Consider the following 17,405-nt stretch of genomic DNA (forward strand, 5'->3'; position numbering starts at 1 on the left):
CTGCTGTATGAAGGGCCTCCATAAGCGGTTGCCATGTCTCTCGATTGTTGCGATGTAATCATGAAAATATAATCTACTCAGCACCTGCAGAGGAAGAAGCTGTTTTATTGTACTGCATATAAGAATATATAACAAGATACAAATTATATTATTTAACATGTCCATTGCAAGTATCATGGAGCTGTAAACAAAATAAAATATTAACAATTCCTTACTGAAAGCAAAGGCTTTGACCCCAACAAATCCAACCTCAATATTTTTATGGCACGCAACTTATGTTTGGGAGACAGGTTTTGTAGCACATCCCAAGTTGCATGCCGAGTGAAATAACAGATCTTAAGTGAGGTCATTGCCGGGGTCAGACGATGCTTTGAGGAGGAGGTGTTGGCATCTGGGGAGCAGTACTGAAGCCAAACCTTCAGCAATCTCTATATTGATCTTGGAGAAACTGCTTGGACAATGGGACTTATGGGATAATGGAGCTTAAGGAAGCTTCCCACAGATATAATTTTACCAAACCCACAAATCATGCACGATGTCGCTACGGCGCTATGATTAACATGTCACACTTTGTAGCTTTCAAACAGAAAAGAGTGCGTGGCTTGGTGGAGTGTGAGCATACGTCCTTTTCATGACAAATCGATTAAAATGAAGAACTTCACGGTTTATTTTTCGATTTAAAGCTTTCGTGACTGCAGGGATTCATCTTCTTGGTTCTTTCGACAGACCTGTTCTTCACCTGAGGACGGCTGCTTGCGTTGTGGCCGAAACGTCGTGAGAATTATTTTATTATGTTTTATTTTTATTATTTCCATTCACGGTATATATTTCTTTCTGTAGATGATGTTTCGGCGTTAGTGTTTTATTTATATTTTCCTGATCGTGTGTTTGCTGTGGTTTTCATGGGGAAATGAATTTCTACATAAGCAATGCAGATGATATGTAATAACTGACATTATAAAATGTAAGTTCTCTGAAGTCATACACTATTTAACAGATGGTACCGCAGTGCTTGTTAAGGCTGAGAAATGTCAGCAAATGCCAATAATTGTGATGCACCAAGAGATACTGTGTGCCTATTGCACTGAATAAATTTAATGGTATTGGCAACAATTGAGACCACATCTCTGCGTCTGAATTGTGCATCCCCGCTTTACTTATTGAAGGTAATTCTTTGTTGATGATTGGCATGCTTAAAATTATACAATTCCAAAATGAATGATTTAAGAAGCATGAGAAAAATAAGACTGACATAATAATAATATTAACATTAATAAAAGGAGCTTATTTTTCTGATTTCAGCACCATATCTTATTTGTACATGCATTTTATTCTCCTCTATGTCATTTTCTCGTACAATAGGTACACGTTACTTTTTCAACAAATTATATGTAAAATTTAGCTCCATATAGACAGCACAAGAAACAAAAATCCAACATCAGGGTATGGTGTTTGAGATTAAGAAACTGACAAGAGTAGGCCTTGTATACTCGCGTTACAGTCCAAATCTGCCAAACTCTAATATTTATCATCAATTTCATACATTACTTAATTAAATAAATCCGTATAGAAACATCGCTCTCTACTGGCAAACTATACCCATCTGTGATGCCTACAATTTGAATGGCTTTGCACTATAAACACGGCACAAATACCAAATGCACTTAAATATAATGATTACATATTAGTAGGGGCACTGTTTTTCCGAAGCTATGGCTAAAGAATATTGTGTGCAGCCATTTAGTGGCGTTAGTATAGCTGACATTCGATCTTGGTTTAGAGCAGCAGCAGCAACAACAACAAAAACCTATGCTCACGACTGCAGGACCATCACTTATTTTTATATCCTGATGTCAGCGCGCCTTGATGTCTTCTCTAGCGGCAGGAATCTAAGTGTTCTCTGCAAACGTGGGCAAGGTAAGTTGGCAGGCTTGTAAGAGCCCATGTGTTTTGCCTTAGTGGACTAATGCACAACACGGCGCCCAGATATATATAGATATTTTTTTCAGGACTGCAAGTGGAATATGTGAATGTAAAAATCTCTTTTCTTTAAGTTCACGATTTCGTTTGGTGCCTACTTCGCCAGCCGTTCTGGTGAGGCGTGATCAAAAACAATCCCCATGACCGAAACGGTGTGGATAAATGAATTGACAAAGGGCTTTTCGTTATAATTTTATGATTATTATTACGTAACATCATATAGTGTGGGGGTCGCTAGCCCCCGAGATCCCTCCCTCGATAATGCTAACGGCCGGGCTAACATCATCAATCGCCCCCCCGCTGCTAAGCGAACCGCTGCTAGGCTCCTCATCCATGGTGTGGGAGCTGTCGCCCGAGGATTCCCCTCCACCGCGGGTCCGCGTAGCAGGCATGGTCAATTACGTACGCGCACACCCACACACAGCTCTGCGCGGCACTCACTCAACCCTGACCACTCACGCTAGGATCGCGCACCTGTAGTACACACGTCGTGAACGTGCGCGCACCCACATACAGCTCCACACGCGACACCCACTCTTTCGCCGCTCTGCGCCGCGCTGGCCGCTCACGTTACGATCGCGCACCTGGGGCACGCCGATTACGCACGCCGAGAGCTTACGCAAGTAACGAGCACACGCAAGCTCGCACCAAGCTAACAGCTTCACTGCGCACCGCGGTTCCGCACACGCGAGCGGGGCGCACACCGACACGACGACTCGTCCCCTCCCGCACTCGCGCGTGCACGTCAACACAAGTATCGTACAAGGACGATTCTCCTCTCACACGGCTGCGTAGTCACGCCAACACACAAAAGTGCTCTCCCCGGGCGTTAACGCACACACCTCCGTACCCGCACAATCGTACAGAGACCACGGCCTTTATGCATACAACGACCACACCCTCGCGAATGCAGTGCACGCTAATACCACGTTCCAAAAACACCCAACAACACGGTTTTGTTACTATGCTCGAGATTTTATTAGCCCTTGCTAACCAACCGAGCCACCCGTGTGTGTGTGCGGGCCAGCAAGGCGCTTCTAACCCACACTCTGGTGCCGTGTAGCCCTATTCTATGCTGCGCTCTCTGCTAAACCGCTTTCCTACTCGTCCTTACCCCGAACTAACCCTCTCCTACGGATCCTACTCTCCGCTCTGAGGTGTTGTAAGGCGCGCAACACGATACCGTCTGTAGTCCTTGGTGACCTTGCGGCGCTCAGATCGTCCTGCAGACAATCTAGCGGCTCGCCCGATGACTCCTTCGTCGCTGACCCCGTGTCCAAACTCCAGAAGAAGAGACGTCCCTACTGCCCCTGCGTTTTCTTTTAAACTATTCACATCAAAGGCTAGGCGCCCCCGTCCCGACCGCCTTGGTCTCTCGACCAATCCTGAGCCTAGGATTTTCCGCTCTTTTGCGATCCCGCCGGCCTTTGAACTTTCCACCAATCAGTCGTCCCGGGTCCTGATCCCAGCTATCTGCCTTGCTGACCCGTGTTTGTGTTTGTATGCGTTTCTAACTGCGGGGCTCTCTGAGCTCGCCGTGGTCGTGCGATCTCAAATCCGCCCACGGCGCCGCAGTGTTACTTGGCCTGGGAAGGGTCCTGTCCAATTCCCTGGCCCTGAGAAACCGTGGGGTAACCCCCCTAGGGGGCCCTCGGGTGAAAACTCAGGGTAGGTGACCCGACCACGAGGCCCTACGTGGGTGCGTGTTTATGTGGGGGGGGTGATGGGGGGCAGTGCGGCGGTGGAAGCCGGGCGGCTCCCTGGCTCGGCCGAGCGGCCCCGTCGCTGTGGCACCACATAGCCCCCCGGGGTGCCAGTCCCCGTCCCGGGTTGACTGGAGCACCTCGCCTGGGTTGCCCCCACGAGGTATCGCCGCGGGGTCCGCGGGATTCGCCCGGCCCTTGTGGCTGGCCTCGGGGGTGGCGGCTCCGTCTCCTGGGGCTCCGGCGGTGGTCTCCTCCTCCATTCCAACGGCTCCCCTCGGTCTCTGGCACCTGCGGGCTGGGGAACAAACTCAGAGGCGGCGGGGTTTAAGGGTCGCCGTCCTCGTCGCCCCCGGCCCCGCCCGGGGCCCCTCGGAGCCCGGGGCTCCGTGGGGCCCATATACTGCGCGAGGCCCCCGGGCACGAGGGGTGGGGGGACCCCGGGGTTTCGGGGTACTTGGACGGCGGGGCTCCCCCCCTCGGGGGCTGCTCGCCACGGCTTCAGTCGGCGGATGTTGACCACCATCTCCCGGCCCCTCTCTCCTCCCTGAATCAGCACCGTCCATGGTGAGATCTGCCGTCTCACAATCCAGGGTCCTCGCCAGTAGGTGGTCAGCTTCCCCACCTGTCCGGCACCGACGCGGGGAGTGTACAGCCACACCTCGGAGCCCGCAGTGTAGAAGGGGGGCTCCATACGGGGTCGGGCGCTCTGCTCTTGCCGCTGGTGCGCGGCCTCTCCGTGCGGGTAGGCTCGGCCCCTGGTCCCTCGCAGGGTCTCCAGCAAGTGCTCCACGGGGTGGCTCCCTTCCTCCCGTTGCGGCGGAGGGACACCAAACAGCAGATCTGCGGGCAGGCGAGACTCGCGACCAAACATCATTAGGAATGGGGTCTGTCCTGTGGATGTGTGAACGGCGGTGGTGTAGGCGAACAAGGCATAGGGGAGGTGTTCGTCCCAGTCCTGTTGATTCGCGGCCGCCATGCGTTTAAGCTTCCCGGCCAGAGTCTGGTTCATCCTCTCTACCATCCCGTTCGCCTGGGGGTGATACGCTGTGGTTCGGTCCTTCTGGATCCCGAACTCTCGGCACAGCGCCTGGAATAGTTCGGCCTCGAATTCACTACCCTGGTCGGTAATGACTCGTTCGGGGATCCCGCACTTAAGTACGTAGTTTTCCACGAAGGCCCGGGCCACTACGAGGGCTGTTTTATCCGGGATAGCCACCGCCACGGGGTAGCGGGTGAAGTACTCCACCGCTACGAGAATATATCGGTTGCCCCGGTGGGATCGTGGAAAGGGCCCCTGCAGGTCGATTCCGACCAACTGATTCGTCCGACTGACTCGGAACGGCCTCAGGGGTACCTGGTACCTCGCCGGCTTTTGCCCACACTGCTGACAGGCCCGGCAGCCCTGCACCCAGGCGGCCACATCTTGCGCCAATTTAGGCCAGAGATACTGGCGACGCAGAGTCTCCCGGGTGCGCCGTTCCCCATCATGGCCCCCGAGCGGGTGGTCGTGTACCAGTCGTAGTAGTTGGGGTCGCACATGGGCGGGAACGCAGATGCACCCCGGCTGCCCAGCGTCGGCCAGTTCCCTCACCACCCCGTTTTCTACACACAACCGGGCATACAAACCGCTCCAGGGCCCTGGTAGTGCATCCTTCCTCTCTCGCAGTGCCGCCTCCACCGCCGCCAGATCCGGATCCCGCTGCTGGGTTTGTCGCAGCTGCTCGTCGTCCAAGCCCGGGAAGGCGCAGCCGACATCCTCTTGGATCCGCCCGGTTGGGGTGGGATGATCCGTCTGTCCCCGGGCTCCTTCTGCAGGGGTTCCTGCGGCGCACACTGCACTCTCTCTCGGGGGGGGGAGTTTAGTTTCCGCGCGCTCCTTGGGTTCTGCTGCCTGGCGGCAGCGTCCCCCCGTGAAGCACGGGCAGGCGTCTCCCTCCCTCGTCTCAGCGCGCACCGCGGGCCGTCTTGACAAGGCGTCCGCGTTCGCGTGTGTCCGCCCCGCTCGGTACTCGATCTGCAGGTTGTACTCCTGCAGCTGCGCCAGCCATCGAGCCATCTGCCCCCGCGGTTCCTTGAATGTAAGGAGGAACTGCAGTGCATAATGATCGGTGCGCACACGACATTTCCTGCCGTACAAGTACGGTCGGAACTGTTTACACGCGAAAATTACAGCATACAGTTCCTGACGGGTTACACAATAGTTCAGTTCGGCCCCGCTCAGGGTCCGACTGGCGTACGCGATGACCCGCTCCGTCCCACCCTGCACTTGCGACAGCACCGCGCCCAGCCCACTGCTGCAGGCGTCAGTGTCCAAAATAAAATCGGTGGTGAAATCTGGGAAAGCCAAGGTGGGGGTGTGGGTGAGGTGGTCTTTGAGTGTGGTGAAAGCCGTCTGGCAGGCCTCCGACCACTGATAGGGGTTCTTAGGGGAGGTGAGTTGGGTGAGGGGGCGTGTAATCTCACTGAATCCCTTTACAAATCGACGGTAATAAGTGGCGAGTCCCAAGAATGACCTGATCTCCGTCAGGTTCCTCGGCCGCGGCCAATCCACTACGGCACGCACCTTCTCGGGATCGGTGCTCACCCCTGCCTCGCTGACTCGGTGTCCGAGGTACCCCACCTCGCGTTGCGCAATGTAACACTTACGTGGCTTGAGCTTGAGATGGGCTGCTCGCAGTCGCTGGAATACTTCCCGCAGCCTGGACCAGTGTTCGGACAGCGACCTACTGAACACTATTACGTCGTCCAGGTAAATCAGGCACTGTTCCCACTGCAAGCCCCGCATCACCAACTCCATCAACCGCTGGAACGTCGCGGGCGCGTTAGTGAGTCCGAACGGCAACACTCGAAACTCAAACAGGCCCATCGGGGTGGTGAATGCTGTTTTTGGCCGATCCTCCTCCGTCATCTCCACCTGCCAGTAACCGGACGCCAGATCGAGGGTGGAAAAATACCGCGCTCCTGCGAGACTGTCGAAGGTGTCGTCGATGCGTGGGATGGGAAAAGCGTCGCCGAGGGTGACTGCGTTCAATTTTCGGTAATCAACGCAGAACCGAGTCGATCCGTCCTTTTTCGTTACCAGTACCACCGGGGCAGACCAAGGGCTCGCGGAGGGCTGGATTATGTTATCGCGTAGCATATCCGTGACTGCCTCTTTGATCTGGGTCCGTTCAGGCGCGCCCACTCGGTATGCGGGGAGTTTGATGGGTCGGGCTGCACCTGTGTCAATTTGGTGCTTGACCAGGTCGTTCCGGCCCACGTCCGAATCGTGCTCACTGAACACGTCGGCGTACTCCCGCAATAACCCGCGCAGCTGATCGGCCTCCCCCTTAGGTAAGGCTGCCCAAGGCACATGTAACGCATCCTGCAGGGGAACAATCTCGGCTCGGGGGGTCGGGCCGACCCGCCAGGCCAGATCCTGGCTGTCCTCGGGGCGGCCAGGGTCCTCCGCCCAGAGTGCGAACACCGAGTCGTTCGAGTGGCGAGCGTGCAGGGGGTGTACGGTGGCTACCGGGGTGCGTCGTCGTATCATTGCCGGGGTACTGTGTGGGTTAAACACACGTATAAACAGCCGGCCCCCATCTGCGTTTACCAGTGTGGCTGACCCTACCACCCCGTATCGCGATGCCAACTCCGGGTGAGGAGTCAGCATTACCTCGCCCGATGGTCGGTGGGTTGGGTCGGTGGAGAGGGTTGCCACTGGCACCAGCATCTCGGCGAGAGGCCCGATGGTGACGGCCGACACCAGCGTAGCGGCCACGGGTGTGAAGCGTGGGCGATTCGGCTCCTGTCCTAGGAACGGAATCCGCTCCCCGCTGCCCTCCACCGTAGCGCATCGTTGCCGGGGCTGTACGTTAAGTCCCAACTTTTCCAGGAGGTCCGTTCCTGCAATGCACTCGTGGCACAACACTCTCGAAACGTAGAATTCCTGTGTGCACACCTGGTTTCCTAGACGGACCTCGAGGGAGACCTTCCCCAGCAACCCCATCCCGGCTCCGCTTGCCGTGTGCAGCGCGCGATCCGGGGCCTGCAGGCAGCCCACGTCCACCCCGAGCATGCTGCAGTGCGCGGCGCTCATGAGAGAGGCCACGGCGCCCGTGTCCAACAGGATCCGGGTGCGCTGCCCGTTCACCTGGCCTTCCACCAGCGACGTGGCTCCCGTTATCCCTGCCACCAGCTCCCGCAGCCAATCGCCCGAGGTCCCTGCGCCCTTGGGTGTTGTCGTTGTAACTCGCTCGCCATTATTATTACAGCTTGTTTGGGTCGGGTCTACGTCGATTTCATCCCCCGGTGGTCCCCTCTCTAGGGGGGGCTTAGTGTTTGACCTATGCATCGGCCTCGCACGGGCGAGCTGAGGGCAGTCCCTCATGAGATGCCCTCGACGGTCGCACACATAACACGTCCTGGGAGGAGTGGCGGCTCTGTGGCGAACTTTCTGCCCACTCCCTCCTCCCCCCGTGCGCTGTTGCTCATACTCTGCTTCTAGTCGGGCTATCCTTCCAGTTAGCCCTCCTACCGTGGAGTCTAGGTCCCCCATTTCGGATCGGATGGTCTCAACGGAGGATTGCAGTTGGGTCATATTTTTATTCGTTTCCTCGCGTACCTGGGTTACCCTCTCACCTACTTGGTTTACCTTGTTGTCTATCTGGGTTACCTGGCCGGAGACATCCTTTATACCCGTTTGTATACCGGCAACCCATCCCGGGGTTGTCTCGCGGGACACTGGAGGCTCTCTTTCCCGGCCCCTTACCGTCCTCGCGAGCTCCTGTTCCTCCTCCTCGTCTTCCGAGAGCAGGCATGCAATGGCGCGCTCTCGTCCCAGCCCCCGGAGCTGCGCGCGTTCGCTGTGAATTCTTTCACACTTACGTGCGCGCTCGACAAGGGTGTTAAAGGGAAGACGTGGGCAGCTCACGTCTGGCTGCCACCACGCCGTGCGAGACAGGTACCGCTGGATTTTCTCGGCAGCCAGTTCCTCAATAACCTCAGTTGCGTACCCCGGGCGTGCGATTTTTGTTAACTCGCGCACATCCTCGGCGTAATCACGGAGATCTTCGCCAGGTTGGCGACGGCGCGCCTCTAAGGCCGATTTTGCTTCCTCCTCGTCACGCGTGCCAAAACGCTGATCGAGTCGGCGCATCAGCTCCTCTAGCTGTGTCTGTGCGCTCGCGGGTAACGCTTCTACAAAATCGGCTGCCCGCCCATCAAGATTCATATTAAGTTGACGTACTGCCTGCGCGTCCGTCCATCCATTAATTTCCTTGGCCCCTAAGAGATTGCGGGCGAATGCCTTCCACGAAGGGGCCCCCCGGCCGGTAAATATTAGTCTTATTTTAGCGTGAGGTAACGCGGGGGTCCGTACCGCTTCTGACACCAATTTGTGGGGGTCGCTAGCCCCCGAGATCCCTCCCTCGATAATGCTAACGGCGGGCTAACATCATCAATCGCCCCCCCGCTGCTAAGCGAACCGCTGCTAGGCTCCTCATCCATGGTGTGGGAGCCGTCGCCCGAGGATTCCCCTCCACCGCGGGTCCGCGTAGCAGGCATGGTCAATTACGTACGCGCACACCCACACACAGCTCTGCGCGGCACTCACTCAACCCTGACCACTCACGCTAGGATCGCGCACCTGTAGTACACACGTCGTGAACGTGCGCGCACCCACATACAGCTCCACACGCGACACCCACTCTTTCGCCGCTCTGCGCCGCGCTGGCCGCTCACGTTACGATCGCGCACCTGGGGCACGCCGATTACGCACGCCGAGAGCTTACGCAAGTAACGAGCACACGCAAGCTCGCACCAAGCTAACAGCTTCACTGCGCACCGCGGTTCCGCACACGCGAGCGGGGCGCACGCCGACACGACGACTCGTCCCCTCCCGCACTCGCGCGTGCACGTCAACACAAGTATCGTACAAGGACGATTCTCCTCTCACACGGCTGCGTAGTCACGCCAACACACAAAAGTGCTCTCCCCGGGCGTTAACGCACACACCTCCGTACCCGCACAATCGTACAGAGACCACGGCCTTTATGCATACAACGACCACACCCTCGCGAATGCAGTGCACGCTAATACCACGTTCCAAAAACACCCAACAACACGGTTTTGTTACTACGCTCGAGATTTTATTAGCCCTTGCTAACCAACCGAGCCACCCGTGTGTGTGTGCGGGCCAGCAAGGCGCTTCTAACCCACACTCTGGTGCCGTGTAGCCCTATTCTATGCTGCGCTCTCTGCTAAACCGCTTTCCTACTCGTCCTTACCCCGAACTAACCCTCTCCTACGGATCCTACTCTCCGCTCTGAGGTGTTGTAAGGCGCGCAACACGATACCGTCTGTAGTCCTTGGTGACCTTGCGGCGCTCAGATCGTCCTGCAGACAATCTAGCGGCTCGCCCGATGACTCCTTCGTCGCTGACCCCGTGTCCAAACTCCAGAAGAAGAGACTTCCCTACTGCCCCTGCGTTTTCTTTTAAACTATTCACATCAAAGGCTAGGCGCCCCCGTCCCGACCGCCTTGGTCTCTCGACCAATCCTGAGCCTAGGATTTTCCGCTCTTTTGCGATCCCGCCGGCCTTTGAACTTTCCACCAATCAGTCGTCCCGGGTCCTGATCCCAGCTATCTGCCTTGCTGACCCGTGTTTGTGTTTGTATGCGTTTCTAACTGCGGGGCTCTCTGAGCTCGCCGTGGTCGTGCGATCTCAAATCCGCCCACGGCGCCGCAGTGTTACTTGGCCTGGGAAGGGTCCTGTCCAATTCCCTGGCCCTGAGAAACCGTGGGGTAACCCCCCTAGGGGGCCCTCGGGTGAAAACTCAGGGTAGGTGACCCGACCACGAGGCCCTACGTGGGTGCGTGTTTATGTGGGGGGGGGTGATGGGGGGCAGTGCGGCGGTGGAAGCCGGGCGGCTCCCTGGCTCGGCCGAGCGGCCCCGTCGCTGTGGCACCACAATAGCTTTCTGTAACTGTGTTTAGACCCGCACGCACATTTTATAGGTGTACAGAAGATGATTTTGGCATGCAGTGTCTGTAGATGTGGTGGTGGTGTTGGTGTGACTAATTTGTATATTTTTATAGGTGTACAGTGAATGATTTTGGCATGCAGTGTCTGTAGATGTGGTGGTGGTGTTGGTGTCCGGCAAAACAACCCCCTACCTTCTCGTGGTGCCGGATGGGCAAAGCTATCATGGGCAGTGCTGTGGGGGGAGGGCTAATTTCGATGAGCCTTTCCCCTCATGGCGTGTGTGACCACCACAGTTGCCAAAAGGGGGCTCTGGATGGGTGAGAGGGGCTAGTAACCCCTCCACCTTCAATTAATTACCGCTAAACCACGACGGAAAATTTTTGTTAATAAGCTTGTGCCGGAGGCCCCGGGGGGACAGGCGTCTATGACGTCTCCTGGCCAAACCCCATTTGGCGGAGCCAGGAGACTGAATCCTTATCCTCGGGGCTCTTCCAGAAACTACAAAAAACCACTACGTGTGGCCACGTGGACTGTTCGAACGCTCACTGTGGAGGAGAGGCTGCCATTCCTTTGTCGGGAGCTGGACCGGTACCGCCTGGATCTCTGTGGTATTCAGGAGGTCTGGTGGACAGGCTCTGGCTCCTGTCACCATGAGGGGTGGACAGTCCTCTTCTCGGGGCAGGAGACTCCCAAACAACAGGGAGTGGCTCTTCTTCTGAACAAAATAATGAAGGGGGCGTGGGAGCGTGGCGGTGAGGTGTGGGAAGCTGTAAGTCCCAGGCTACTTTGGGCTCGACTTCCCATCAACCAGAGGTGAGGAGTGGTGGTCATGGTTAGTTATGCCCCCACTGAAGATGAACATCCATGGAGGGATGCAGGCAAGGCCGATGAGTCAGATGCCTTCTATGACCTGTCACAGGTGCTAGCTAAAGTGGCCCCTCGGGATAGAGTCATCTTTTTGGGTGACTTCAATGCCCGAGTTGGTCATGATGCTGGCACCTGGTCTGGTGTTATTGGAAGGCATGGGCCAGATCAGCTCAATAACCGCAGGAGGATGCTAGATTTGTGTGCAGCCCATGGGCTTGTAATTACCAACACGCTGTTCCGGTATCAGCGCATCCACACAACATCATGGATACATGCCGGGTCAAAACAACAACATCTGCTGGACTACATAGTTGTGGAACAGCGGATGAGGGCCCATGTCCTTGACACCAGGATCTACCGTGGAGCTGATCTGCCCACTGACCATCGACTTGTCATTTGTAAGATGCACCTGCCATTCTTCCACTCCAGTGGTAGGTGTACACCTAGGACCCCATTCAAACCCTTAGTGGCATGGTCTCAGCTAGCTGATGAAAGTTGCAAATGAGAATTTTATCATCGCTTGCAGCTGCGGTTGGCATCGTCCCACACTCCTCCTTATGTCGAGGGGAAATGGGCGAAGTTTAGTACGGTGGCTCATGCAGCTGCAATGGCTGCTTTGGGTACACGGTCAATACCTCCCCAGAGACCCTGGCTGACAGAGGAGGTGTTCAAGCTGGCTGAGAAAAAGCGAAAGGCACGCTCTCATCGGCTACATCATCCCACGTCGGAGAATGAGGAGGCTTACCGCAGACTTCTCTTGGAGGGTCGGAAAGCCGTGAGGCACGGGTTGCTTAGGAGATGCAGTCTGCCTCAATGGCCCGCGAACACAAATCGCTCTTTAATTCTATCAAAAAAGTAACCTTCAGCGCCACACCTATTACGATCAATTGGTGATAGGGCAGTTGTGGAGTGGAGAGTATTCCATACCTGGGCAGTGTGCTCATGACCGGCTCCAGTTTAACAGCAGAGGTCTCACTCCGAATCAGTCGAGCGGCATTATCTTTTCATCAGTTGCGTAACGCTGTGTCGAAGCTACCTGGTCTGTTTCTCCGCACGAAGCTTCATGTCTTCTCGGCCACGGTCATTCCCTCCCTTCTCTACGCTTGCGAAACGTGGACCCCCCTAATGGAACATCTTCGCCAGTTAGAAACATTTATGCTAGCCTGCTTATGATCCATTCTGGGTTTAACCAGGCTGGATTGTGTGAGGAGCTCACAAATCCTTGAAAGATCTGGACAAAGTCCCATTGGTGAGCTCCTCCGGCAAGCAAGGCTGCGTTGGCTGGGCCATGTAGCCCGCATTCCCAGCCACCGCATGCATAAACAGCTTTTGTTCGGCCGGATCGAAGGGGAGAAACGGGCGCGGCACGGGCTAGAGAAGAGATGGAGTGATGTGGTACAGGAGGATGTGGAGCTGAGTGGACTTGCCAATGACTGGTACGAGCGGTGTCAAGATCGGCCTCTGTGGAGGAGGCTCGTGAAGGACGCTACTGGGCAGTTGGAGGCAGTCGCCCTCCAACAACAACGGAGGGCGGAGGAGCGTCGCTCACAACAACGAGCAGAGCGCCGGGTGGCTAAAGCACAGCAAGTTGGCACAGTAGGGGGCACAGGTGGTGCATCAACCAGTCGTCTCAGTCAGTCGACCTGTGGCATCTGGATCTGCCCCGTGACTTGCCAGCGGGCGTTCGACACTTCACGTGGCCTCAGCACATAGCCTGGCACAAGCGTCGTGGTGACTTCACTGCCACTTAGTGGCGAATGGCGGTTGTTGTTGTTGGTGTGACTACTTTATATTTTTTTCTTTCTCGGGTGGCTGTTTTTTCTGACAGCTTGAGAAATAAAGAAGCTTGGCAAGGCCTCGCTTCACACCTGAAGGGTTATTAAATTCGCTTGCCATGACACAGTCTTGAAATATGCGTCTCTAAGTGACAGTGAAAGATCCCTCGACTGAGACAATTTAAAATGAGTCTTACTGGCATGAAGTAAGACGACATTTGTGGGCTTTCTTGGTCAATTTGATGTTGGTTCACAATCGTGCAAAGAGAAATTTATTGCTCATGCGGAGGGATATAAAAAAAATATTATTTTTTTACTTTCCAGAAATCAACGTCCATGTTTCACCTGTTTGCAAAGACAGATATATAAAGGGTAAACACCTTCACCTACATGATATAATGTCAAGCAATTTAACATAGCGACCCAAGTTTAATTTCCAACCAAGGGTAATATCATTGTCGTGAGTGATATCCGGAGGAGTCCTGCCTGCCCCTCTCATATTCATGGACTGGTGCTGGCCAGTGTGGTGAAGTATGGCCAAACAAGCCCCGTGGAAAGGCAGTTAATTGATAAAGGACTTGATATGGCCACTGAGCATGATTTCATATATTCGGTTTTCGATTAATGTTTCAACTCGTAGTATTTTTCATAAATTGAATAGTACATCAATATAATTAATTCAATTGGGCTCACTTCCCAAAATGTAAATGTTATTTATTGTGCAGTTTATTGATAACTTTGGAAGCAACGTTTTTACAATGTACACTGACAGTAATTCTCTAAATTAAATTAATTAGTTAATTTTTTGACCATATTTCACCATGCTGTCCACTGCAGGTTGGTGAAAGAGGGTCTCCAGTACTTGTTCACATTCCCATCACCGGGAATTTAACTTAGGTAGCCGGGTGCATAGCGCAGTACACCAATAGCGGTACTGCCAATTTCCGGACTCGACAACCACAGTTAATGCCACTAACTGGAAAACACGAGATCAGAACATTGTGCTGGATTGTTCGTGACTCTAACCAACTGGCAATGATTATTAAAGGGTTCACTCTACCTGCCAGTTAGACTTTGTGGGAGCACCGGCTGTTGTTTTGAATAATGTTTTTTCTTTCTTTTAATTTATGCGCTTTACCATAGGTGTTTTTTATTGTGTTTTTTAATCTTATCGAGATAATCGTTATAGCCTCAATATGTACTCAATCAATATTACATAGTCCCATTGTTCTCTCGGCATCTGACATTTTTAGTAGCCGCGATTAAAAGAAAGTTAACATCTTCACGCATTGTCTCGCTAATTCAAGTATACGAGCTCACAAGAATTCAATTTTAGACCCAATTAAAGTGTACCTGATTATCTTTCAAAGAACAAACAACACGAAGATGAATTCGGTGTAAAACTGTGCAACGGTTCAAAGTGCATCAAATACGTTATTTTTACGTTTCATTTATAATTCAAACTTTCGTGTTAGATATAATGTAAAAAAAAATTATTTCAGATTTATAATCCCACCGATTCCCTTGCGGTTGCTACCGCCACGAAAAGTGCACAGCAGCAGCACCACAAAATCAAACGAAGCAACAACAACGACAACAACAACAACAACTTACAAGTCCACACCTGACTGGAGACATAGCGGCGTCGTGCCACACAGCTTACTGGCAATTATTTTTGTTAATTTCAAAAGCCCCCCCCCCCAATTAGTGGCACAACGATAGCCCATCGGCCGACGACGTTGACGACTCCGGAGCCGTGCGGGCAGCCAGGGGAGCTTGTCCCAGATCGCCGGCGCAGACAGCGTGGATCCGTGTGACGTTGCCGTTAATCAATGAACTTTGCACGGCGAGGCGACGAGGACGTGATCGATGATGACGTCTTTTGGAGCCCGACGCAAGCGGCAACAAAAATGTCAAACATGGGCCCCGCAACGAGGCGGTTGAAAGAGCACCGTTGGCGTGCATCGATTCGCCGCCCACCTTGACAACGACCTGGGTAGGTGGGGGGGGGGATAGGTGGGGGGGGGGATAGGTGGGGGGGGGGGATAGGTGGGGGGATAGGTGGGGGGGGGGTAGGTGGGGGGAGATAGGTGGGAGGATAGGTGGGGGGGTATTTGGGGAGGGGGGATAGGTGGGGGGGGATAGGTGGGGGGGATAGGTTGGGAGGGGGAATAGGTGGGGGGGATAGGTTGGGAGGGGGGGTAGGTGGGGAGGGGGGATAGGTGGGGAGGGGGGGTAGGTGGGGAGGGGGGATAGGTGGGATGGATAGGTGGGGGGGGTAGTTAGGTGGGAGGATAGGTGGGGGGGTATTTGGGGAGGGGGGATAGGTGGGGGGGATAGGTTGGGAGGGGGAATAGGTGGGGAGGGGGGATAGGTGGGGAGGGGGGGTAGGTGGGATGGATAGGTGGGGGGGGGGGTAGCTGGGGGGATAGGTGGGGGGGATAGGTGGGGGGGGATAGGTGGGGAGGGGGGATAGGTGGGGAGGGGGGGTAGGTGGGGAGGGGGGATAGGTGGGGAGGGGGGATAGGTGGGGAGGGGGGATAGGTGGGGAGGGGGGATAGGTGGGGAGGGGGGATAGGTGGGGAGGGGGGATAGGTGGGGAGGGGGGATAGGTGGGGAGGGGGGATAGGTGGGGAGGGGGGATAGGTGGGGAGGGGGGATAGGTGGGATGGATAGGTGGGGGGGGGTAGCTGGGGGGATAGGTGGGGGGGGGATAGGTGGGGGGGGGGTAGTTGGGGAGGGGGGATAGGTGGGGGGGGGGAGAGTTTACAGGGAATTCAACTGCGTTGTTCACGGCTGGGTTTTACCCCGTCCAGGCAAGGTGGCGGCAGCTCCATCTCCACTGACGGAAAAACGGGCGCAAGACGGGTCCAGACGGTACGAATGAAAGTCAGTTTTCTTGCTGCTGCTGCTGCTGCTGGCATGAAGGTTTATACAGTATATATGGACGGATACGTATGACTGACGTTAATTTATGTATAGCCCCCATGTCAATCTACTGTTGGACAATGATATCTCTTTATCGTGTCGGTCATGGAGGTTGTTTGGGCATACTTCACCATTTTGATCATGGTCAGTGTGGGTTGCTGATGAGGGGGGGGGGGCAAAGCTAGGTTCAATTATCGTACGCCACTGATGTTGGCCGTGACCAGGAACCAGGCATGGAACTCGAGTGGGCGTGCTCGTAGCGCGGTGCTCTAACCGTTGCGCCACCGCTCCTCACACTGCACAGCCGAATGCTTGCTGCGTGGATGCATGTTGTGTTGCAAGTGCAGTAATTATTAATGACACGTTTTTGATGTTCGTGTTTCCTAATTGTTTTGGCTTAATTGCATCAATCGTTAATTAATAGTCATGCATTCCTGAGGAATTAATAATGAAATGTAATGAAATTTGATGACATGTACACAAAAACAAATTGCTGTATGCAGTTTCAATGTATGACCTCTTAAGGTATGGGGTAATTTGCTTTGTTTAAAATAAATTATTTAACTTAAAATCATCATTCACTCCTTAGCAACTGTAAAATGTTAATGCAAAAAGTTATTACTCAATTATTGTCGTCTTTTAGCAATTTATGAATGCTGTAATATTTGCAAAAGCTAATTAATTTAAATGCTAATAGGGTTATCCTTGGCACAGTTAACATATAATTATCCTAAGTAATAGACGTACAATAACAGATGACGTCTACCATGCATGCAAACACATGGGGCAGAATATTTGCAAAGTAACGCATTTATTCATTTTATTTATATCGCTATTATAATTGTGTTATTAACGTCCCGCTATAAACACAAATATATATTTCACTTGAAATGAACCAGCAGGCTGGGCTACAGTGCAAGGTGTTTGTGTTGAAGCCGGTTTATGAATGGATTGCACAACGTTTGGAAACTAAAATTTGCCTTTCGATCGTCATGGTTCACAGCATCAGGAATTACATTCCATAACCCCCATCCTCCCCATCTCCACCACCCCGAAACTTTCCATTGGTGCTTGTGTAAGCGCAGACAGAAGAGCAGCTTTGAGACACTAGCTGTAGCAGCTGGTTTGCATAACTGGGGGGGGGGGGGAAACCTTGTTTATCATCATCATCATCTTTGTAAGAAA

Source organism: Lampetra fluviatilis, chromosome 14, assembly GCF_964198595.1.
Source record: "Lampetra fluviatilis chromosome 14, kcLamFluv1.1, whole genome shotgun sequence".
In the NCBI taxonomy this organism is placed as follows: domain Eukaryota; kingdom Metazoa; phylum Chordata; class Hyperoartia; order Petromyzontiformes; family Petromyzontidae; genus Lampetra; species Lampetra fluviatilis.